At 39.4% G+C, this 26,635-nt stretch overlaps 1 protein-coding gene across 1 annotated transcript in view; it reads right to left on the bottom strand.

The window, feature by feature from the left end:
* Positions 1 to 26,635, bottom strand: part of LOC101737324 (uncharacterized) — a 168,791-nt gene that overhangs the window by 23,592 nt on the left and 118,564 nt on the right. The window lies entirely within an intron of this gene.

The raw sequence follows: 26,635 nt of genomic DNA, 5'->3' as shown, positions 1-26,635 counted from the left end.
CGCGCCAATTCAAAATTTTAACATACTGAAAATTTTGAATATAACCAAAAGATTCGTTTATCGTACCATCAAACGATACAATGAAGACTCTAGTGTAGATGACAGGTCAAGAAGTGGTCGCCCTCGGTCTGTTAGGACTCCAGCAGTGATAAAAGCTGTGAAGGCGCGAATTCAAAGAAATTCCAAACGTAAGCAGAAACTGTTGGCCTTTCAGATGGGGTTAAGCAGAACCACGGTGAAAAGGGTGTTAAATGAAGACTTAGGGCTTCGGGCATATCGAAGAAAAACAGGACATCGTTTGAATGCTCGTCTAATGGACCTGAGACTGAAGAGATGCCGCGCTTTGTTGAAGCGGTACGCGGGAAAAAAATATCGGGAAATTCTTTTTTCGGATGAAAAATTTTTACCGTAGAAGAGAGCTACAACAAACAACATGATAAGGTGTACGCACACAGTAGTGAAGAAGCGAGCAACCGTATTCCGCGTGTTCAACGAGGTCATTTTCCATCCTCGCTCATGGTATGGTTGGGAGTTTCTTATTGGGGGTTAACTGAGGTACATTTTTGTGAGAAAGGTGTAAAAACGAATGCAGTTGTGTATCAAAATACAGTCCTGACGAACCTTGTGGTACCTGTTTCTCATACCATGTTCAATAACAGGCACTGGGTATTCCAACAAGATTCGGCGCCAGCTCATAGAGCGAAGAGCACACAAGATTGGCTGGCGGCGCGTGAAATCGACTTCATCCGGCACGAAGACTGGTCCTCCTCCAGTCCAGATTTGAATCCGTTAGATTACAAGATATGGCAACACTTGGAGGAAAAGGCGTGCTCAAAGCCTCATCCCAATTTGGAGTCACTCAAGACATCCTTGATAAAGGCAGCCGCCGATATTGACATGGATTTCGTTCGTGCTGCGATAGACGACTGGCCGTGCAGATTGAAGGCCTGTATTCGAAATGACGGAGGTCATTTTGAATAAACTTTAGTGTCATAAGAATCTATGTTTTGTTAAGTTCATTTTGGTATATGAATGGTTACATAATGAATAAACTTGTTTCAATTATTTTACATTAAACATGTGACAGAATTTATGACCTGACTATGTACTTACAAACACATAATAAATCAACAGTATGAAAATGATAAATGATAATGATGTAAACAAACAGCACTAAGCAGATAAGTAGTGTTCCTTCGCCATTCTTTTAAAACAGTTCTCAGTGAATTATCTTGAAAATTTTGCTACAAAAGAAAGAGGACACTATAGTCTGCGGAGAGACTGCGCTTCTCTCTGTATTTTATACCGTATGTTCCATGGGAATTGCTCTAAGGAATTGTTTGAGATGATTCCATCATCTCGTTTTTACCATCGCACCGCCCGCCACCGGAGTAGAGTTCATCCATACTACCTGGAGCCACTGCGGACATCCACAGTGCGTCTACAGAGATCTTTTTTGGTACGTACCATCCGGCTTTGGAATGAGCTCCCCTCCACGGTGTTTCCCGAGCGCTATGACATGTCCTTCTTCAAACAAGGATTGTGGAGAGCACTTAACAATAGGCAGCGGTATGGTTCTGTTCCTGGCATTGCTGAAGTCCATGGGCGACGGTAACCACTCACCATCAGGTGGGCCGTATGCTCGTCTGCCACAAGGGCAATAAAATAAGTCTCTTAGTAGACTGAGAGCATTAGACGAACCAGCTGCCATTTGAGCGGTTCCCTGACTGGAAACAGACTTGTAATATGCACCAAAGTTTAGTGTTTGGTCATAGCGTATGGGTTGCTTAAATGGGCAGGAAGAGACAGGGCTTTATAACGCGAATAATGTCACCTGCTTTGAGACGTGAGGTTGAATTTTCGACGGTATTGTTTATTCACTGTGGCTCCCTTTAAAATGGGTCACATGACTTCTGTCACGGCAGGATGGTGGTATCTATCCCCCCAAGTCCACAAAGCACTAACAGTGATTAGGCATACATATATCATAACTTTTGCAAATTTGATTATTTTATTATTTATGTCTTTATGATTTTTTCACCGAGAGCATAATATTATTACATTAGAGTATGATTAACTTTAAACTCTTAATTCGTGATTTTGATTTTTTTAAGGTTACAAATTATATTTTTGTAAAGCAATGACCTTCAAAAAACATTCGGGAAACCATTAACCTATTTAAAAAAAAAACAGCACTTGAATTTATCGATGGAGCGAATTATCCGTGAAAAAGAATCGGAAGGTAACAAAATAAACAAAAACCGTAAAAAATCACGGGGTCACGTGTACGTTGACCTGGAAAACTTTGATACGTAAAACAATGATCAGAAAATTTAATACGTACAAGATTAACGCAAGCGATTTTCCTATTTATTCCCAAAGCAATAGAGTCCAAAGTGATATGAGTGTTTCAGAATTACTGGAGTTTACAATGACTGCTGGCGAGGAAATTAAATTTTGGCAAATTGAACGAGTATTTGCATTTAGGGTACTGGTTGGTGTTTATTGATTGATGGATTTGTTGTTCAATTTAAAAGGTACTCCTCGGAAAGTGCCGTACAATATTCTCACAGGATTGAATATTTAATCTAGTCTCAAGTGTTACGTAGAAGACATCATCTGAACGAACTTGTGTGACATGGTTGAAGCATCATTTAAATTATTTTCAAATAAAAGATAACATTTTTGAAGAAGAATCTTGCGATATTCTTAAGTTAAGTTTATCTTCAGATAATGTCATAATTGGCATTCATTTATACACCCTAATGCCTTTTATATACTCTGTGGATGTCCATAAAGTATTTAAGAGGTATAATCTGTATGGTTAATGTTGTAGTAGACTTTTTGGACTTTTTGGCGGGAACGCGAGGAGTGAAGTTGTGTGATTTGTTTTATTTTGTCTATTTAGTGTTTCTTCAGGCTTAAATGTGTAATAACGGTGGTTTATTAACTGTTTAATATCTGTGAAAGTGTACAAATGTGGGAAAATGAAACAAAGCCGCTGGACGCAACTTCTCGGGATCCTCCAAAAAGTCCACTGAAAAAATCTTAGTAAATGACCACCACTTTACTAAGATTATATTTCATTCCATATCATCTCATTTCATTTAATTTCATCCCAGTTGATTAACGTCTCAAATTAATCATTTTCATTTCATTTCACTGCATATTATCATTTTTCATAAAAATAAGAATATAAATTAAAATAAGACATGACTTAAAGGTCTTAGTTACCAGGTCATAAAATAACTTTAAAAGTAGACTTTTTGGCCGGGGTACGATGTGTTAATGTATGTGAATATATTTTTTGTGGCTTACTACAGGTTCACCATTTATGAAAGCCCATGAATGTGGAAAAATAATAGGGAATCGCAGGACGTCCTAGGCTCTTAAAAAATGCCATTAAATTGTCAATAAATTCTTACTATTTTACTGAGACATTATTGTTTTTCATATAATTTGGTATAATATTGTGTACGTTGTGGTATGTGATTCTGTTTGTATATGTTTATTATAATATTATTGTGGATTTTCTTATTTTCGCAAAAAGTAATGCACCTATCACAGGACTCCATACACCACCCTTGGTTGACCGGTAGAGAATGCCTCAGGCATTAAGTCCGCCATTGTACCTTTGTGCATGAAGTTAAAGAAATAAATAAATATTTCAACTCATCTCATTCAAACCCATTCCGTAATCAGTTTTAAAAAAAATTAAGATTCATTTTGTTCCGCACCAATTCAATATTACTCTATAATTTTTGTTTTATTATTATTGTAATTATTTGACTTTTGTTGTTTTATTTTTATTATTGCTTTTATATTTGTTTTATTCCAAGATTGTACTTATTGTTTTTATTTAATTCTGGTATACTATATGAAATGTTAATGAACGTAAATAAATAAGTAAATAAGGTAAATAAAAATAAATAAATACATTGGAAGCAATGTATTGATAACTAAACGAAAGGTTAGACTATAAGCTATGATAGCCTTCACCTTTCTTGTATTGGCCTATTTAAGTCATAAGGCTGTACTATCAATAGCTAAGGAAAACAATTCTCTTCTAATCTTTATTTAGCGATGATACATCGTTGTTTAGGGAAAATTTCAGTGGGTTCCACTAACATAGTAAATAAGATTGATAATCGCTTGCTTATCTACCAGCGAACAATTCAGCTATCACTTTGAATACTCTGTAACAGGAATTCGAGAACATTTAATATTTTAGATAAATCTGTTTGTCATGAGGTTTCATCGGATCGCTATAGCAGCATCGATAGTATAATAAATGAACTAGTTTCATATTGGGAACATGTCTAGACTAATGTATTACATTCGTTAGATTTATCAAAGGTCAGATGTTCCAACAATGATAATAGATTGGCTATTTATCATCTAGGGCGTATCTACTGTATTCTCTTGATTTATCAGTATGAGCAATCTCTTATCTTCTTTTACTTCAATTACCTTCCAAACACTTTCTGGCCCATATCCCTAATTTTACTGATAGTATTATAGAATAATTTCTTTCTGTATATCTATTAATAAGAAATCACAGGATATAAATCTGATTTTATGGTAGAGAGCTAAAATGTCGACTAAACTACTAGTTACATATGTAATACAACTAATTAATATAATAACAAAAATTAGGGATAAAGCTGAAACTGTTTGGAGGGGAGAAGGTAATTCAGGTAAAGGAAGACGTGATACTATTGATACTGGTAAATTTACGGATTACTATAATGAAGAGGTCGTCAAGGTGTCTGGTATAATAAATAGCCAGACATTTCTGAACCGATTTAAAAATTAATTAGTTAAAGCTGTCGTGATTATCTTTGCCATTGTTATGGTTGGTTATATTAATGCTTAAAATAACTATTTACGTTCTGAAGTTGTGGTTAGAAAACCTTTATTAGGGCTACGCCCACTCATTGTAAATCTTCAATAGGTACATTACCATAACTATGTTTATTACACAAGAGAGAGAGAGAGAGAGAGAGAGAGAGAGAGAGAGAGAGAGAGAGAGAGAGAGAGAGAGAGAGAGAGAGAGAGAGAGAGAGAGAGAGAGAGAGAGAATACACTTTATTGGACACCAACACAATTTACATTCAAAAACAAAAACAGTCAAAAAGCACGTATGTACAATAGGCGGTCTTATCGCTAAAAGCGATCTCTTCCATACAACCGTTTAATTTACAGAAATTCTGTAAAATATAAAAAATATAGCAGGTATGTTGCGGTGTACCATATACAATACATTATTATAGAACATATATACATATAATAAACAGATATATACCGTTTACATAATATAATATAATATATACTAATATACATACTTACATACAATATATACTAATATACTTACACACACATAATAAATCAAATAAATAAATAATAAATAAATAATACAAATAAATCAAGTATAACCCATATAGGTTTTATAATGTCAAAGTCATTTTCTTTGTTATGTATTCAAGATTTAAGTACCTAACTGATCGTTTTGAGATTTTGCATGCTCTATAAACATTATAATGTAATGGGTTCTTATTACGACTTCTACATTAAATTGTTTTTTTTTTATTGCTCTTGTAGGCAGACGAGCACACGGCCCACCTGATGGTGAGTGGTTACCGTCGCCCATTGACTTCAGCAATGTCAGGGGCAGAGCCAAGCCACTACCTAACGATGTTCCCGATAATTCGATGCTGTTGTAAGCCATGTGGGTGACTGTGGGTAGGGTTTTGAAAGCACATAAAACTGTCTAAACTCTTTCTAGTCAGTCTTTGAATTTCACTGAATGACGTTTATAATATCGACATAATATTAGGGAAATTGTTGTAAAATGTCATAGTATGATATAAGAGATTGGTGTACATGCCTGTAACTGGCTTACATACCAGTAACTAAGCTTATACTTGTTAATTTTAAGCTTGAATGTTTTGTGTGTACTGCTGTTGGTGTGTCTAAATTTAATAAATAAATAAATAAAACTCATGGAAGATAAGGGCCCTTTAACTAATAGAATTTATAATGTATATATCATCAAAATTTTAAAACAATTGTGTATGTTGTCAGGCGTACAAAAAATAATACAGATTAAGTACTTTTCATCCGAAGTACTACAACATCCAAGGGCTAGGGTTTTCTACATTATTGCCATCGAAATTTGGATAAAAATTAGTCTATATATAAATAAAGTCTGTAAATTTCAATTGGAATATTTCTGTTAGATTGTCGGTTGTAAACCAATGGATTTAAAGCCAAAATATTTATTTCGAAACATCGTGTATGACAACTGATAACTGACATTGAAATAATTTTTTTTTAAATAAACCTAGTGTCTTTAGTGTGAACAAGTCAAAAACTTTAAAAATAACATGCAAATTATAAACAAAATATCCTTCCACGTTTGTGTCAATGTTATGCTTAAATAAATAATAGTTTAAAAAACCTAACAAAATACGCTTTTATAAAAAATCCAACTAAAAAATAGAAAATAATTTTAATAAATTTCAATTAAAAATAGTGTAAGAAAAAATGATAAAAGCGTATTTTGTTAGTTTTTTTAAAAATATCATTTATTTTTCATTTTTTAGTTGAATTGAAATTTTTTCAATTTTATTATTTAAATATTGAATTGTCATCGGTCCTTAATAAGTATACCAAATTTTGAGTTAATCCGACGTTTTGAAGGAGGTCGAAATCATGTTCAAAGATTCCGTTACAAACATACATACGTCTGAAGCTAATAAAAGCGTATCTATACCTAGTCAGGTCATAAGTATTGTCACACAGTAAAAACTTTTCTTTTAGAATGCTGGCCACAAAAAAGTTTATTGAATTCGAATTTCGAATTGTTCATGAAAATAAAAATGTATACTTTTAGAATTTCACTCATTTTTTAATATGGAGTGGACGCTTAAAGAAGACCGTGTTGCAGTTATTGCGTTGCATCGTTGCGGTTACGCGCCAGTTCAAATTTTTAACATACTGAAAAATTTGAATATAACCAAAAGATTCGTTTATCGTACCATCAAACGATACAATGAAGACTCTAGTGTAGATGACAAGTCAAGAAGTGGTCGCCCTCGGTCTGTTAGGACTCCAGCAGTGATAAAAGCTGTGAAGGCGCGAATTCAAAGAAATCCCAAACGTAAGCAGAAACTGTTGGCCCTTCAGATGGGGTTAAGCAGAACCACGGTGAAAAGGATGTTAAATGAAGACTTAGGGCTTCGAGCATATCGAAGAAAAACAGGACATCGTTTGAATGCTCGTCTAATGGACCTGAGACTGAAGAGATGCCGCGCTTTGTTGAAGCGGTACGTGGGAAAAAAATATCGGGAAATTCTTTTTTCGGATGAAAAATTTTTTACCGTAGAAGAGAGCTACAACAAACATAATGATAAGGTGTACGCACACAGTAGTGAAGAAGCGAGCAACCGTATTCCGCGTGTCCAACGAGGTCATTTTCCATCCTCGCTCATGGTATGGTTGGGAGTTTCTTATTGGGGCTTAACAGAGGTACATTTTTGTGAGAAAGGTGTAAAAACGAATGCAGTTGTGTATCAAAATACAGTCCTGACGAACCTTGTGAAACCTGTTTCTCATACCATGTTCAATAACAGGCACTGGGTATTCCAACAAGATTCGGCGCCAGCTCATAGAGCGAAGAGCACACAAGACTGGCTGGCGGCGCGTGGAATCGACTTCATCCGGCACGAAGACTCCTCCAGTCCAGATTTGAATCCGTTAGATTACAAGATATGGTAACACTTGGAGGAAAAGGCGTGCTCAAAGCCTCATCCCAATTTGGAGTCACTCAAGACATACTTGATTAAGGCAGCCGCCGATATTGACATGGACCTCGTTCGTGCTGCGATAGACGACTGGCCGCGCAGATTGAAGGCCTGTATTCAAAATCACGGAGGTAATTTTGAATAAACTTTAGTGTCATAAGAATCTATGTTTTGTTAAGTTCATTTTGGTATATGAATGGTTACATAATGAATAAACTTGTTTCAATTATTTTACATTAAACAAGTGACAGAATTTATGACCTGACTAGGTATATTAATACGTGAAGCAAAAACTTTGTATCCCTTTTTACGAAAATTGCGGGGACGGAGGAGTATGAAATTTTCCACACTTGTAGAGAATATAGAGAAGAAGTGCACAATGCTAATATATTTTTAAAATAGTGCATAAAAGATACATTAAATCAATAAAGAAAACATTACACACACTACCATGTATTTGACAAACACACGCATGCATACTATTTATTTATTGTCAAACTTTTGTTCTTGACGTCTGTTGTGAAATTGAGAATAGATTAAATATTGTTTGTCTTTATTAATATTTTTTATAGTGTAGCCTTGGCGAAATTTGTTATTAAAGAAGTATAAAATAGAATCATAATAACAAACTTACAATTAAAATTAATTATAGTCGAATTTCGACTACTGCGGGGAACCACTAATTAAAATAAATGTGCATAAAAAAAAGGAATAAGTTTATCACAAACATACCAACGTACTAATATATAAGTAAAGCAAAAATGTTATAACACAAATAAGGTCGGAACATAACTCCCCGAGCAATGTACGAGAAAATTCTTTTCTGTGCTAATCAGTAGCGGAACTTCCTGCTTTGAGGCAGTTTATCACAACTTCCAAGCGAAATTTCTCCTTTGTGACACTTCGGAATGGGGTATCCATGATTCAAATGTATCTTCAAATACTCGTTGATTATTGCCTACCTTCAATTCCCACTTTTGGACTGTCCATTATTTTATTGCCATACATGAGAACAAGTGACGTTTTTTTCTAGTGTGACCACACTTCTTACCGAGGATATTGTTTGTCCTTGTATTTTTAGCGGTATTTATTTTACAGTAGAACTGGACAAAAACCTAAATCCTGTTGAAAATCACTACATAGTATAAAACAAAGTCACTTTCTCTGTCCCTATATCTGTCTGTCCCTATGTATGCTTAAATCTTTAAAACTACGCAACGAATTTTGATGCGGTTTTTTTTAATAGATAGAGTGATTGAAGACGAAGGTTTTTAAGTATAATAACATCCATTAAATAGTGGATAAATCAATAATTACAGTTTCTCTGTTCTAATTACAGTTTCCGAAGCGAAGCGAGGGTGGGTCGCTAGTTTTCAACAAAAGCCACAATGCCCAGTGATAAACCTTTCATATCGACATTTGGAAAGAGACAATCGGATAATTTCGGCATTGTAGAGCGTTGTCTCTGTCGCACACCACCATGTGACGTTTGTCAGGCGTTCAAGTTCAGCAGTGTGCGGTTCCTATAGATACCGGATCACGTCCTTACGGATCCATTAGATCCAATAACCTTTGCATCAGACACCTTTAACTCTAACACTAGGAGTAGGAACTCCGTAGGTAACCGTACTCACTTAACCTAAACATCAGCTCGCTGAGTTTCTCGCTGGATCTGCTCAGTTGGTCGCGATTGCGATCCGGTAGTAGATTCATTCGCGAAGCAGCTACTCTTGAGTTGTTAGGTCTTCTTTGGAGGCGCTCGGGTGGCTGTTAGAAATTCCCACCCCTCCTGGCTGAGTCCTTGCTCGCCCACCTGCCTGGTAAAACTAAAAAGGCCTCCGGGCCACCAGTAATCTTCTTAACATAAAAAAATAAATACCGGACTGTTCGTATTTCGCGCGACTGAGAAGAGAGCCGAAATTTACCGATTATCTCTTTCCAAAGGTCCACGTGCAATATTCATTACTGGGTTCTTTTACATAAAACATAAAATTCCGAGCAACAACATTTGAACCCTCGATCCATCGAATAATGATACGTCTTCGCTAGAAGAACTGTCCTTTTTGTCCTTTGTCGTTCACTGTAAGCTTTTTAAGTTCTTACCCAGCTCTCGCACTCTTACGATTTAAGCCACGAATAATATAATTATCGCACAGAAAGCCTAACATTCTCGCGGGTACGAAACATTCTTGGTAAGGAAAACTATGTATTGTAACAAATGAATGCGATTTTATATCAAAATTACAGTTTTCCCACCCTTGGAAACAAACAGGGAAGAAGTGTTTTAAGAGGCCTACCCGCGTGCTAATAACTTACTCTCTACCATTACTAAAATATTAGCAAATTTAGAACAAAGTCCTGTAAGCTCCTGTAGTCACTTAACGTCAAATGAAGAAATTTCGATATCAAATCTAGCATTCACAACAGTTAATGGTCATAGTTTTACACTCATAATTAAATTACATTCATAATTATAGTCGGATATCATGCAATGAAAATTAATAAACGCGAGATTAAATGAAAAACACAATGCGTCCAGTAATTACATGTTGCCATTTATCGAAACAATTTTATGTAACAGTGGTAAATAATTCCAAGAGAGAACAGATTCCGGTTGTTTTAGACGTAACCAAAATCTTCTTTAATCAGGGATATAATTGGCTGGGCGAGGTCAAAGGTCGTTCGGAACAGCTGAGTCCCGTACTTTCGTACGTGAGATGATCTAATAATTATTTATTGCACGAATTTAATTAGAACAATTACTTACTTGCATAATCTTATCTTATACCTTTAAACGAGCAATTCTTGTATATTAATATATATATATAATCTGAAACTCGAAAACGGTTCCAATGATTCCAACGGCTCCAACGACGACAGGGGCTTTCGGGGGCGATAAATCGATCCAGCTACGATTTATTTTCAGAAAATGCTGTTTTATTCGTGATCTCAATAATCAACTCTTCCCGACATCTATTGGCGAATAATAATACTATTTTGTTTTAATTGAGGGCAACTAACCGCTTTAAAGACACAACAAGATGGCGTTATCACAAAAAAAAATCATCTAGTTCGATTTTATTTCGGGTTCGTTCGTTTGCAAGAAAATATTCTTCGGTTTCCGCGAGTCTGAGACATAATTAAAACTACTTTTACGGTTTAAGCTCGCTTGTTTTTTCTTTTATTTGTCGTTATAAATTGTTTCTGACGTTTCGAATTCGTTACAGTTTTCGTGGTCGACGTGGTCGTGGTCGTCCGTGACCACAAAAACTGTAACGTGTTAAAACTGTGCGAGTATATTTTTATTTCAAGAGCACATTGATTGATCTTAGAACCGGCATCGGCAGAACAACTCTGAATAAATAATAACACAACGCCAACTGAGTTTGCAGAGACGTTTTTAAATTTGAATTTTTTTAATTTATTTCTTGGATGGGTGGACGAGCTCACAGCCCACCTGGTGTTAAGTGGTTACTGGAGCCCATAGGCATTTACTACGTAAACGCTTCACCAAACTTGAGATATAAGTTCTAAGGTCACAGTATAATACCTATTTAACCGAACTTTAATTATATTTACACCATTCAAATAAATAGCTAAAAAAGTTTTTCTTCACGACTTTTATTTCAAAGTTTTAAACTTTAAATTGCTCTCCTGTAAAGTTTCAAAAATTTCGCTTAAATAACCTTTCATCTCTCGATATGATAAAGTCCGTAAACACAAGAAAACGATGGTCGCCCTGCACTTGATTCGTATAACAGATAAATTGTACAAAAACGGACACACACTTCCTGTGGGTCCCGTAATTAACGTGACATAAAAATATTGTTGCGAACTAAGGGGATTTAGTGAGGTTTTTTTAGTGACGCTCTGTATTAGCTATCGATATTATTTTTTAAAGATACGCATCTATATATTAATACGTAAAGCAAAAACTTTGTACACCTTTTTACGAAAATGGCGCGGACGGAGAAGTATGAAATTTCCCACACTTATAGAGAATATAGAGAAGAAGTCCAGAATGCTAATTTTTTTTAAATATGCATAAAAAATACATAAAATCAATTAAAAAAAACATTACGTACGCTACCGTGTATTTGATACACACACGCTTATATTTTTTTGTTTATTGATAAAGTCTGCGGTCAAAATGAAAATAGATTTATATTATTTGTCTATAGTGTAGCTTTGTCGAAATCTGTGATTATATAAGTATAATAGTCTTTCACAGTAGAACCATAAAAATGTTCAAACTTATAATGTAAACTAATAATTATGGTCGAATTTCAACTTCTGGGCGACTAACTAGTTCTTGTAAACTTGCGAATGTACCGTCAGACTTTATAAGGGTGATTGATTCATTTAGTCTCTATAAGACTTAAATTTTACGAATACTCAGGTCGAATACTTACACAAGCCAATAGTCTGCGGGCCTACTGGAAGAGATTTCAACATGAAATAAGTAGTGCCCTTGTACTCTGTATCCTTATTGTCGTGTTTCTTCTAGCAGCTGTGTGTACAAAATATGTTAAATAAATAAATAAGTAACAACCAAAAAAGGTGAATTCCGAAATTCAGCAATGTTTTTTGATCTCCTAAAACATAACCGAACACAGACCGTAGTTAACGGAGTGTGTCGGCGAAATTGTGAGTATTGCAGATTCCCTTGGCTTCAGCCATTTTTATAAATCGTCTGCTCGATATTGGATGGCTTCTGGGATAGTTTCCATGCATTTTTAAGTCCCGAAGGAAAAATGGAAAATGTCTCGATACGTTTTCAGCGTATTTGCGATGGTGAAATTTTTAATTAGCTGCAAAAGTTGCAAAACTGCACACTAGTGACCCAATGGTTTCGCATATTTATTTATTTAATTAGTTGTACCAACAAAGTAATTATCATCAATATAAAACATAGAAAAATTCACAAGAATTACATGATAAATGTCACCTCAATCATAAATACAAATGACAGTGCAATAGTTGACAACATTGTGAAATAAAAAAAAGAATAATTGATTAAAAAGACAATGAAATATTATACAAAATTATGAAATCCAGAAGACTAATACATTGTCACTAAGTAACAACAACTAAGTAAGTTTGTTAAAGTTACAACTTCATTATAAAATATATATGTATAAATAAAACTATATTACATTTGAACAGATTAATTTTGATTAGATTTCATTTATGGTAATAAATATACAAAGGCTAGTAGATAGTGTATATTTTGGTGATACAGAAAATGGCTGACTTAACTAATTAACGCAACTTAACGCAACTTTTTAGACACTTGCAAATATATAAAATACTGTTGAGCTCCTAGTGCATGAGCGTAAACAATGTAACCATCTATATATTAATACGTGAAGTAAAAAGTTTGTATCCCATTTTAAGAAAATTGCGCGGACGGAGAATGATGAAATTTTCCACACTTATAGAGAATATAGAGAAGAAGTGCACAATGCTAATATTTTTTTAAAATAATGCATAAAAGATACATTAAATCAATAAAGAAAACATTACACACACTACATACCATGTATTTGACGCACACACGCATGCATACTATTTATTGTCAAACTTTTGTTCTTGACGTCTGTTGTCAAATTGAGAATAGAATATGGTTTGTCTTTGTTAATATTTTTTATAGTGTAAATGTAGTCTTGGCGAAATTTGTGACTATAGACCCTATACAATCATAATAGTGTACAAACTTACAATTCCAATTAATTATAGTCGAATTTCGACTACTGCGGGACTTCTAGTATATATTATTATATCGTATGTGACGTATTTAACGCTCTTAATTCTTATTCCCACTACAAAACCGAACCTGACAACATCAATTGTCGGAACAATGGCGAACGTAAACATCACACGTAAACGCGTGGAAAAGCAATTTGGCAATGTATCCGTAGACAGGAGAGTTTTTGAATTAAAAAAAAAAACAATACAAGACCGTTACATTTTCAATCGCATACCGGTGTTTGGTGTTCGCGCGCGGCGAAGTACTCTGATTTTTCAACGAGGTATTTTATAACTCTGAATTGGAATAGATCAGTCGCTAGTTTTTTCACGTCTATTATTACTGAGCGTCAAAAGCAGCCTGTTTAAGGCGAGATCTAGTTCAAAAAAAAGCGCTATCGTGTTCTTTCATATTTAAAAATAATCGATAATCAAAATGGTTTTTTTTTATTTTTTTTTATTGCTTAGATTTGTGGACGAGCTCACAGCCCACCTGGTGTTAAGTGGTTACTGGAGCCCATAGACATCTACAACGTAAATGCGCCACACACCTTGAGATACAGTTCTAAGTTCTCAGTATAGTCACAACGGCTGCCCCACCCTTCAAACCGAAACACATTACTGCTTCACGGCAGAAATAGGCGGGGCGGTGGTACCTACCCGTGCGGACTCACAAGAGGTCCAACCACCAGTAATTACGCAAATTATAAGTTTGCGGGTTTGGAAGTATACCTTTAAAGGGGCTTTTATGTGGGCTTGACTTTATCGCCGACAGAGGAATATGCTAGAAAATCTAATTGACCTTAGAACTTAGAATCTAGAATCTAACCGAATAAAATTCGACATTTTAAAATAGAGTTATTATTTAATTACTTTATAAGCAAAATGAGGCTTTATGTGCCATTTTAGAAGACTCATTTGTCATACATCTTAGGTGCTAGTCATTATCTACTAGACTGCGATAGGTTAGCGGCATATCCGTGATCAGTAGGATTCGCTGATAAAGGTTCATGAAGTTCACTCAAAACCACTACTTTACACTTTGCATTTACTTTACAATGAAGCTATTATAACAATTATAATTTTATAGTAAGTAAACCAGCGATCCGATTTAGATATCCGATCTACGTGTTTTCTCAAAAAGAGATACTAAATATAGATGTGACCCCTCCAAATGACGCCTCCTCACGTGACTCGACAACACGTCACAGCTCTCTTTCGTACTATAAGAATCAATGGAGTGTCTTATGGTAGCATTCCGATGTTGGCGACCGCGACCGACGACTGCGACCGGGTCGCGCGTCTTACTGCTTAGTATGAATTTATATGGAATCTTAAACAACGCATGCGACCCGGTCGCGCGACCTGTAGGCGTGGCTAGGAAGCGACCATGGTCGCGCGACATTCCGATTCAGGCACCCGTCGCGTGCTGACGTGCTCATCGACCGTTCGATTGCCCGACCTCGGTTCGGGGCACATCTGGCGTCCAAGTGTTTTTCTCGGAAGTGACTACCTGTGCTAATTGCGTCGCATCGCCATCTGTGAGCGGGCGGACCCCTAAATTCCAGGAATTCGTTCGGTAACTTAGTGGCCCGTTTGCAAGCGGACGGCTGTGTGCCGTAATTAATTGCGATTATTACAATTTTTGGGGCCTCGCCGTAAGGCGAGTGTGTTTTTAAAGTCCCGGGGCAGCCCCCCCTGGGCACTCGTCTATTATAATGGAGTCCACGGTCGATCTGTTTGCAGAATTTCTTCGCCTTAGGTACCCAACGCTATCGGCAGAATTTTTAGAATTCAAGACCCATCACGCAGCGAACTCGCCGGCGGTCTCTGTCGCTCCCGTCGCTCCTGCGTCGTCCATCGCGGCCTCCATCACGCCCGCCTATCCCGTGTCCCCGATACTCGCGCCCAAAACTTCTGCGTCGACCGTTGCAGCTTCCGCCTCAACCGTGCGTTCGTCGGCGACCTACGTTGCTTCCGTGCGTTCGTCCACAGCCTCCGTCGTGCCTGCGTCGTCCACTGCGCCCGCTAAAACACCCACCCGCAGGTCGCCCGCGCCCTCCTCATCCGATTCAGAGTCGGACATGGAGGTCGACCATTCCCCCGCCGCCACGACTGATGGATTCACAGTAGTCCAAAAAGGTAAAAAGCGCGCTGCGGAGGCCCGAGCTTCCGCGGCCGCTAAAGTAAGCAAAGCCGCGAACGCGTCGCGTCCCCGCCCTCCAACCCCCGTCGCTCCCGCTGTCCGTGCAACACCGTCGCCGCGTCCAGTGGCACAATCTAAAACTCAGACCCCTCCCCCGGTAATCCTTCAAGAGAAGGCAGCTTGGGACCGAGTTTCCCTGGCCCTTAAGGCCAAAAATATTAATTTTGTCAGCGCCCGTAATCTCGCTAACGGGATTCAAATAAAAGTAACGTCACCCGACGACCATAGGGCCCTCTCAAGTTACCTCCGAAAGGAGCGTATAAGCTTCCACACTTATACGCTCCAGGAGGAGCGCGAACTTCGCGTTGTCATACGTGGAATCCCGAAGGAGCTAGATGCTGATCTCGTCAAGGCTGATCTGATAGAACAAGGCCTACCAGTAAATTCCGTGCACCGCATGCACACCGGCCGCGGTAGGGAGCCATACAATATGGTTCTAGTCGCCCTCCAGCCTACCCCCGAGGGTAAGCACATTTTTAACATACGGACCGTCTGTAAGCTCTCCGGTATCGCCGTCGAAGTCCCCCATAAAAAAGGCACTCCTAGTCAGTGCCATAACTGCCAACTGTACGGGCACTCTTCCCGTAACTGTCACGCGCGCCCCCGATGTGTTAAGTGTTTGGGCGATCACGCCACGGCCCTCTGTACTCGCGACCAGAAAACCGCCACCGAACCACCTAGCTGCGTCCTGTGCCGAACACAGGGTCACCCCGCGAACTACCGTGGATGCCCCCGAGCTCCAAAAATAAATCGCCGCGTCGCCCGCCAAAACCGCCTCCGAGCTTCCCGCCCAGACATCAAAGTCTCAGTACCCTCTGTGCCGAAGGCTAAGCCTGCCTTCGTGCCGGCGCCGGTGCCCAGCGGCTCGGCCTGGGCTAAACCGTTGCCGTACACGAACACGGCTGCAGCTCCTCCCTCCGCGATTCGTCCCGCCCCCGCGATTCGTCCCTCCCCCGCGATCAGCACTCCGACCGCGTCCGATAATCTCGCTCTAGCGATCGACTTTTTTCAGTCGATCAACTTTGAGCGTGTTAACGCCTTGGGTGACGCCATTCGCGCCGCCTCTACTGCACAACACTTCATCGCTGTTGTGCAGGAATACGCTGACGTATACGCGTCGTTAAATACGTACGTCCTCCCCTCACTCCGCCGGTAATCAATGGCGTACATTAGTAGAATAAAGCCCTTATCCGTAACGATAGGATTTTTTAACGCTTACGGTCTCGCAAATCAACGTGATCAGGTTTGTGATTTTTTGCGTGACCATCAAATTGACATTTTTTTAGTGCAGGAGACCCTACTCAAGCCCGCGCGTCGCGACCCTAAAATCGCGAACTATAACATGGTTAGGAACGACAGGCTCACTGCTCGTGGTGGTGGTACCGTCATTTACTATAGAAGAGCCCTGCATTGCGTCCCGCTCGATCCTCCCGCGCTCGCTAACATCGAAGCATCAGTGTGCCGAATCTCACTGACGGGTCACGCGCCGATCGTTATCGCGTCCGTTTATCTTCCTCCGGATAAGATCGTTCTAAGCAGTGATATCGAGGCGCTACTTGGCATGGGAAGCTCTGTCATTCTGGCGGGCGACCTAAATTGTAAACACATCAGGTGGAACTCACATACCACAACCCCTAATGGCAGGCGGCTCGACGCGTTAGTCGATGATCTCGCCTTCGATATCATCGCTCCGCTAACCCCGACTCACTACCCGCTAAATATCGCGCATCGCCCGGATATACTCGACATAGCGTTATTAAAAAACGTTACTCTGCGCTTACACTCGATCGAAGTAGTTTCAGAGTTAGATTCAGACCACCGTCCCGTCATTTTGAAACTCGGTCGCGCTCCTGATTCCGTTCCCGTCACGAGGACAGTGGTGGATTGGCACACGCTGGGCATTAGCCTGGCTGAATCTGATCCACCATCGCTCCCGTTTAGCCCGGACTCTACCCCGTCTCCTCAGGATACCGCTGAAGCCATAGACATCTTAACGTCACACATCACCTCGACATTAGATAGGTCATCGAAGCAAGTTGTAGCGGAGGACTTCCTTCACCGCTTCAAATTGCCTGACGATATTAGGGAACTCCTTAGAGCTAAGAACGCCTCGATCCGCGCTTACGATAGGTATCCTACCGTGGAAAATCGTACTCGAATGCGTGCCCTACAACGCGACGTAAAGTCTCGCATCGCCGAAGTCCGAGATGCCAGATGGTCTGATTTCTTAGAAGGACTCGCGCCCTCTCAAAGGTCTTACTACAGCTTAGCTCGTACTCTCAAATCGGATACGGTAGTAGCTATGCCCCCCCTCGTAGGCCCCTCGGGCCGACTCGCGGCATTCGATGATGACGAAAAAGCAGAGCTGCTGGCCGATACATTGCAAACCCAGTGCACGCCCAGCACTCAATCCGTGGACCCTGTTCATGTAGAATTAGTAGACAGTGAGGTAGAACGTAGAGCCTCCTTGCCACCCTTGGATGCGTTACCACCCGTCACCCCGATGGAAGTTAAAGATTTGATCAAAGACCTACGTCCTCGCAAAGCTCCCGGTTCCGACGGTATATCTAACCGTGTTATTAAACTTTTACCCGTCCAACTCATCGTGATGTTGGCATCTATTTTTAATGCCGCTATGGCTAACTGTATCTTTCCCGCGGTGTGGAAAGAAGCGGACGTTATCGGCATACATAAACCCGGTAAACCAAAAAATCATCCGACGAGCTACCGCCCGATTAGCCTCCTCATGTCTCTAGGCAAACTGTATGAGCGTCTGCTCTACAAACGCCTCAGAGACTTCGTCTCATCAAAGGGCATTCTCATCGATGAACAATTCGGATTCCGTGCAAATCACTCATGCGTACAACAGGTGCACCGCCTCACGGAGCACATTCTCGTGGGACTTAACCGACCAAAACCGATCTACACGGGAGCCCTCTTCTTCGACGTCGCAAATGCGTTCGACAAAGTCTGGCACAACGGTTTGATTTTCAAACTTTTCAACATGGGCGTACCGGATAGTCTCGTGCTCATCATACGGGACTTCTTGTCTAACCGCTCTTTTCGATATCGAGTAGAGGGAACCCGCTCCTCCCCGCGACCACTCACGGCTGGAGTCCCGCAAGGCTCCGTTCTTTCTCCGCTCCTATTTAGTTTATTTGTCAATGATATTCCCCGGTCGCCGCCGACCCAGCTAGCCTTATTCGCTGACGACACAACCGTTTACTACTCAAGTAGAAACAAGTCCCTAATCGCGAGTAAGCTCCAGAGTGCAGCGTTAACCCTCGGACAGTGGTTCCGAAAATGGCGCATAGACATCAACCCAGCGAAAAGCACAGCAGTGTTATTTCAAAGGGGAAACTCTCCGCTTATTTCCTCCCGCATTAGGAGGAGAAATATCACACCCCCGATCACCCTCTTCGGCCAACCTATACCCTGGACCAGGAAGGTCAAGTACCTGGGAGTAACCCTGGATGCATCCATGACATTCCGTCCGCATATAAAAACAGTCCGTGACCGTGCCGCATTTATTCTCGGTAGACTCTATCCCATGATCTGTAAGCGGAGTAAAATGTCCCTTCGGAACAAGGTGACACTTTACAAAACTTGCATAAGGCCCGTCATGACTTACGCGAGTGTGGTGTTCGCTCACGCGGCCCGCACACACATAGACACCCTCCAATCCCTGCAATCCCGCTTTTGCAGGTTAGCCGTCGGGGCTCCGTGGTTCGTGAGGAACGTCGACCTTCACGACGACCTGGGCCTCGAATCGATCCGCAAACACATGAAGTTAGTGTCGGAACGTTACTTCGATAAGGCTATGCGTCATGATAATCGCCTTATCGTTGCCGCCGCTGATTACTCCCCGAATCCTGATCACGCAGGAGCAAGTCACCGTCGTCGCCCTAGACACGTCCTTACGGATCCATCAGATCCAATAACTCTTGCATTAGATACCTTCAGCTCTAACACTAGGAGCAGGCTGAGGAACCTCGGTAACCGTACTCGTCGAACTCGACAAAGAGGTCGACGTGCAACCTAACCCATGCATCAGCCCGCTGAGTTTCTCGCCGGATCTTCTCAGTGGGTCGCGATTCCGATCCGGTAGTAGATTCATACGCGAAGCAATTGCTCTTGAGTTGTTAGGTCTCCTTCGGAGGCGCTCGGGCAGTTGTTAGCAAATCCCCCCCTCCTGGCTGAGCCTTTGCTCGCCCACCTGTCCTGGTGAAGCTGGAAAGGCCTCCGGGCCACCAGTAATCTTTCAATCATAAAAAAAAAAAAAAAAAAAAAAAAAAAAAGGTCGCGCGACGCTACTGCTACTGGAGCAGTGCCGCCGCGCGACCCGCCACGTTGTACGTCAAAATGGCGTCATTTTCCACACATGATGACGAATTATTAATTGATGTAGTGTCTGAAAACCACGTATACGATTCGACACTCCGCTCATATCAAGATAATGTTATTCGAGACAATATTTGGGAAGAAAGTCGGAAGTTGGATTTCAAAAGTCGTCGTGGCCTAAAGGATAAGACGTCCAGTGCATTCGTATCGAGCGATGCACCGGTGTTCGAATCCCGCAGGCGGGTACCAATTTTTCTAATGAAATACGTACTTAAATGTTTACGATTGACTTCCACGGTGAAGGAATAACATCGTGCAATAAAAATCAAACCCGCAAAATTATAATTTGCGTAATTACTGGTGATAGGACCTCTTGTAAGTCCGCCACGGGTAGGTACCACCGCCCCGCCTATTTCTGCCGTGAAGCAGTAATGCGTTTCGGTTTGAAGGGTAGGACAGCCGTTGTGACTATACTGAGACCTTAGAACTATATCTCAAGGTGTGTGACGCATTTACGTTGTAGATGTCTATGGGCTCCAGTAACCACTTAACACCAGGTGGGCTGTGAGCTCGTCCACACATCTACGCAATAAAAATAAAAAAAAGAAATTGGCAAAAGTCTTGTTTCCGAAAGCAAGGCAAACAAAATGTGTATATCATCTGTATAGCTCTTTTCCTAGTTGCGGACAAATTGTCCGACATAATTGTACCGAGCACTAGAACACAACTGTATACAATAAAAACTGCGGGCAGACTGGCCGTTGGTGGCGGTCGCTGACATCGGATTGCCACTGGTCGCCAACATCGGAATACTACCTTAACATTAATTATCATAATCGCTAACATAATACTCGTATATTTTTAAACCGACCCTAAATGAAATTAATTGGTGATTGAATAAAAGCTATAGGCTATTATTGGTATACTCTGACCTCGATTTTTCAAATTAATTTCATAATTATATTTATGGTTAGAATGAAGCAAGATTTATACCTGAAAATCTTTTAGAATGGTATTATTGTATTCGATTCTAACGAGATTCAGATATAATTCAGATTCCGCCAAACGTAATATCGGGGTGGGAGTCGGCGAAGGCGAGCCCATGACGCGCATATGGTGTTACTTACCGCATATGGTGTTAAACTTGTGGTAGGACCTCTTGTGAGTCCGCGCGGGTAGATACCACCACCTTGCCTATTTCTGTCGTGAAGCAGTAATGCGTTTGGGTTTGAAGGGTGCGGCAGCCGTTGTAACTATACTTGAGACCTTAGAACTTATATCTCAAGGTATGTGGTGCATTTACGTCGTAGATGTCTATGGGCTCCAGTAACCACTTAACACCAGGTGGGCTGTGAGCTCTTCCATCGATCTAAGCAATAAATAAATAAACATTTTTGGACGAGCTTGTCTAGTGTTCACTTGAGATGCGCCTTTAGAAAGGCAAATTACGTTTTTCTAAAGGCGTAGTCTCCAATAATCTATTGGGATAGGGCGAGGACTCCGATCCGCGACCTCTCCCTCTTTTTCACCGGAGGTGCGGAGTCCGACATAACCAGACACTGATCCCTGTCGGCCGGGTATCCGTAAAGTGAGATACTTCAGCATAAAAAAAAAAAACGTTCAGACATAATTAAAACTAGTTTTAGGGTTTAATCTAGCATTTTTCTTATCATTCTAAAGCATTTTGTAATTGTATAGCATTCATAACGTCAGAAACAGTAACAGTAACTTTTAATGATTAAGTTTAATTATTATATAATTGGATATTATTGCATATTCTTAGTATTTATTTGTATTTAATCGTATGTAAGTCTGACTTATATTGTATTTATTTTTCACATGTGTATATAAATATATTTTTTTGTGTAAGTTTATTAAGATATAGCACCGTCCATGCTAGTTTGCTTATTCCTCTCCCTGCAAGGTTGTTTGGAAGAGATCGCTTTCAGCGATAAGGCCGCCAATTTATGTCACCGTCTATTATTTGTGTTATATGCTTACTCTGTACATGTGGTGTCAAATAAATAGTTATATTATTATTTATTATTATAGCATTCAGAGACAGCTCTTTGAATCACTCACATCATGCTTCCAAAGACACAAAATTCTCACGCACGAATTCCACAAGAAATATAAAGTTAGGTTTTCCACTTCGATAACCTCTAATCAGAAACTCCCCTGCGCTTTGATCAGACCGCTATTTGGATTGGAAACGTGACGCGAGGTGAGTCGCGTGTTTAATGTGGCGAATCATTCCGAGAGGAAAATGTATACTTAAAGGGAAAGTATAATTCCTTTGCCGATGTTGCTTGCTGGGCCATCGAAACCGAGTTTTCAGTCTCTCTTACAGGTAGCGTTTTGAAGCAATCGTGTTGGTAACGTAGGTTCATTGAGGGCGGATGTCGTGTATGGTAAAACTTGATCTCCAGATCGTTTAAAATTTAAATTGTTGGTCTCGTAACTTTTTTTATTGTTTAGATGGGTGGACGAGCTCACAGCCCACCTGGTGTTAAGCGGTTACTGGAGCCCATAGACATCTACAACGTAAATGCGCCACCCACCTTGAGATATAAGTTCTAAGATCTCAGTATAGTTACAACGGCTGCCCCACCCTTCAAACCGAAACGCATTACTGCTTCACGGCAGAAACAGGCAGGGTGGTGGTACGTACCCGTGCGGACTAACAAGAGGTCCTACCACTAGTAAAACACAAAAGATAACACAATTATTTCATTTTTAAGGCCTAAGGGTGGCGGTACTTTTATTGTTCTGGCGTATCCGGCAGCTGTAGTAATAGCCGGGTCGTGACTTCAGCTGTCAATCCAAACTAATAAAAATAATACCAAGGATTTCCGTTGTAATAACCAACAGTACATAACAGTCTGTTACGTGAGCCATCTTATAATTACACTTTAACAATAGATCATAATATTACTTTCAACTTGGATGTGTGTGACATTATCGAGAACTTAAGTGATTAACTGTTCAAAAGTTTGAGCTTCGAAGCTATGAAGGCACAATGGGAAAGTTTAGGGAATCCGCATATTTTACAAAGCTAATGCGATTCCGTTGAAAGGAAGTTGGCAGCGTGAATCGAGCTTTCGTGTATGTAATGTATCATTATAGTAATTTCTGATTTAATAATAACTAGAGGTCCCGCAGTAGTTGAATTCGACTATAATTAATTGGAATTGTAAGTTTGTACACTATTATGATTGTATTTTATACTTCTATAATCACAAATTTCGCCAAGGCTACACTATAAAAAATATTAATAAAGACAAACAATATTTAATCTATTCTCAATTTGATCACATACGTCAAGAACAAAAGTTTGACAATAAATAGTATGCATGCGTGTGTGTGCGTTAAATATGCTTTATGTAGTGTGTGTAATGTTTTCTTTATTGATTTAATGTATATTTTATGCATTATTTTAAAAAATATTAGCATTGTGCACTTCTTCTCTATATTCTCTATAAGTGTGGAAAATTTCATACTCCTCCGTCCGCGCAATTTTCGTAAAAAGGGATACAAAGTTTTTCCTTCACGTATTAATATATAGATATAATCGCTGTTAATGTAATTGTTTATGTGAAGACAAGTCTTTTAGGGGGGATATTTATACGATTTTAACATTAATTGCATTGAAATAAGGCCCACCTTTTCTTGAGCGTAAGATATCGGTTAAGTTAGACTCTTAAATTTATCGTTTCAAAATACAATCTAATGTGTTTTAGTTTTAATTTTTTTTTTATTGCTCAGCTAGATGGACGAGCTCACAGCCCATCTGGTGTTAATTGGTTACTGGAGCCCATAGACATCTACAACGTGAATGCGCCGCCCACCTTGAGATATAAGTTCTAAGGTCTCAGTATAGTTACAACGGCTGCCCCACCCTTCAAACCGAAACGCATTACTGCTTCATGGCCGAAATAGGCAGGGCGGTGGTACCTACCCGCGCGGACTTACAAGAGGTCCTACCACCAGTAAAACACTACGATCGTGTTGTCACCTCTCAGGAATCGTGCTGCGCTTCGTTTTGCTACCAAACTAATGACCATACATATACTATATATATGAGCAATTAAGTCAAATAATAAAATGGATTTTAAGGAGTAACTGGATAAACCAGAAATATTTTGTGAGCTCAAAGCCGAGATTCAAGCGTCACATGTGAGCGTTACAGCAGCGAATTTGTGGAAAGTCATTGAAAATTTAATGAAAAGTGGAATCGCCTGTTATGGCAGCCGCAGTGACCATTTTCTGTAAATTTTTCGTGTATTTACGTTTTCCATACTTTCCGTACTTTATAGGTTTCTTTTAATTATTTTCAAATAAATAGTGTCCTCGTATTGAGATACCCTATATATTAAAATTGTTTGTTATGCTTTAAATTCTGCAAATTTGCTGATTATGTATCTTATAATATGATTCTAAAGTATATTATATTTGCCACATACTACAAACAGTACTGTAGCCCGTCTGTTCAGAACAGAAGGATATTTGAGGGAAAAACAAGTCGTCGCTGTCAAACCAAAATCTGCTATGTGGAAAAAGTCTATTTTGAATTAACGAGCAAAAACATTATCGTATAAAATTTTATATGAAGGTGATTTTTTAAGAACTACATCAAATGTAAGTTATAGATAAATATTAAAGCTATAGACGCTTAACAGTTTTTTTATGCGGTAGATAGATAGGGCTGTGAACTATACGAAAAGGTCATAAAGTAAAAATCTCAAAAAGTGCACATAGCAGATTTTGGTTTGACAACGACGAAATTATATTATAATAAATATTAATTGCATTTGTCTGAATACATCAACATGGGATTGCAAAACTAATCAGTACTGACGTCTCGTTATCTTCAGAACATTTAACCCAAAATGAAACGAAGAGAGTTATTTTCCTGATGGAGTTTGGAATGAAGACTTTTGCAAGAGAAACATGTGACTGATATAGACTTTGTTTTTTCAACCTATTGTTTTCCTGTTCTGTGCTAATAAAATACTTATATAAATGAAGTTAACATAATACAAAAACCATTTTTTCGACTAGATATAATATGACCTTTGTGGATTTCATTATTAGGATTCCTAACCATAACATTGATTATTAGACAAATTAAAGTTTTAAAATGTTACACAACTTTGAATGTAACGCTTGGAAACGTTGCATTTATCTCTTTCTTTCTCTCTCTCTCTCTCTCTCTCTCTCTCTCTCTCTCTCTCTCTTTCTCTTTCTCTCTCTCTCTCTCTTTCTCTCTCTCTCTCTCTCTGGACTTTATCATAAAACTCTGGTCTTAAGCTAAAATTATTCATGAGTCTACGCCGTTCTCATTAATGTATAAAAGCGAGTTGAAAATTTTTATTTTCGACCAGATATAGTACGACTTTTGTGGATCTAATTACTGGAATGCTTAACCATAACATTGATTATTAGATAAATTAAAGTTTTAAAGTGTTACACAACTTTGAATGTAACGTTTGTAAACGTTACACATCTCTCTCTCTCTCTCTCTCTTTCTCTCTCTCTCTCTCTCTCTCTCTGGACTTTATCATAAAGCTCTGGTCTTAAGCTAAAATTATTCATGAGTCTACGCCGTTCTCATTAATGTATAAAAGTGAGTTGAAAGTTTTATTTTTACTTCCACTCGCTGAAATTGGTAGCGTAATTTTTAACTACTATTCTTGGAGCGGTAAAACTTTGTGATTTAGTAATTGAAAATTATTCGAAAGACTCTGACACAAAGTTTTTGATTACCGTGATGTTTTGCATATTAATCAAACATTCTTGTTTTGTTTTTTAAATATGTAAGCTATCAAATGAGGCAACAACTTAATAATGATAACAGACACAGAACAGCTTAATAATGAGGAGGCAAAAGCTTGTCGTTGAAAAATGAAATGGGAAATTCTTTGTTTCATTTTTTTTTTGTAGTTACTGATATAAGGGGAGGAGACTGAACGACGAAAGAAAGGATATTCCACCGACCGGATGATATTGTTCAGTAGACCGACGGCCCGAATGTTGTTGTTCGGGACTTGTATGTATGCAAGCTTGTCTTGAAAATGTCGTAAGCGAGATTCAGGCATCTGTCAAATATCTTGTGATCTGTGACGGCTACCGCCACAACAGGATAGAAGAAATTCGGCATATAGTCGCCACGTTGTACTACTGAACAAATTTAATAACAGCAATAAGAATAAATACTCATTGAACTCATCACTTATGATAAATTTAAGCCTTCTCCATCGCTTCCTCATTATTGAGAATCGTGACTCCGTTTCAGCTTGTCGACTGCCAGCCTCCATCGGTTCCGGTCAGTTGCCTGGTATAGTGCAGCGCTAAGTGGTCCGTTGGCTTGCCGATCGGAGATCTGGTTGGACCAACGTTTGGGGCTCCGGCCTCTAGGACGTTTTCCTTTTATTTTTCCAGAGACCATTAGACGTTCCAAGTTATCTACACCTCTGTGGGCAACGTGACAGGCGGTAGACAGGCCTTGAGCGCACTCCATTTTAAGTTGTTGAAA

The sequence above is a fragment of the Bombyx mori genome, chromosome 28 (genome assembly GCF_030269925.1).
Source record: "Bombyx mori chromosome 28, ASM3026992v2".
Taxonomy (NCBI): Eukaryota; Metazoa; Arthropoda; class Insecta; order Lepidoptera; family Bombycidae; genus Bombyx; species Bombyx mori.
This window is presented reverse-complemented; position numbering and strand designations above follow the sequence as displayed.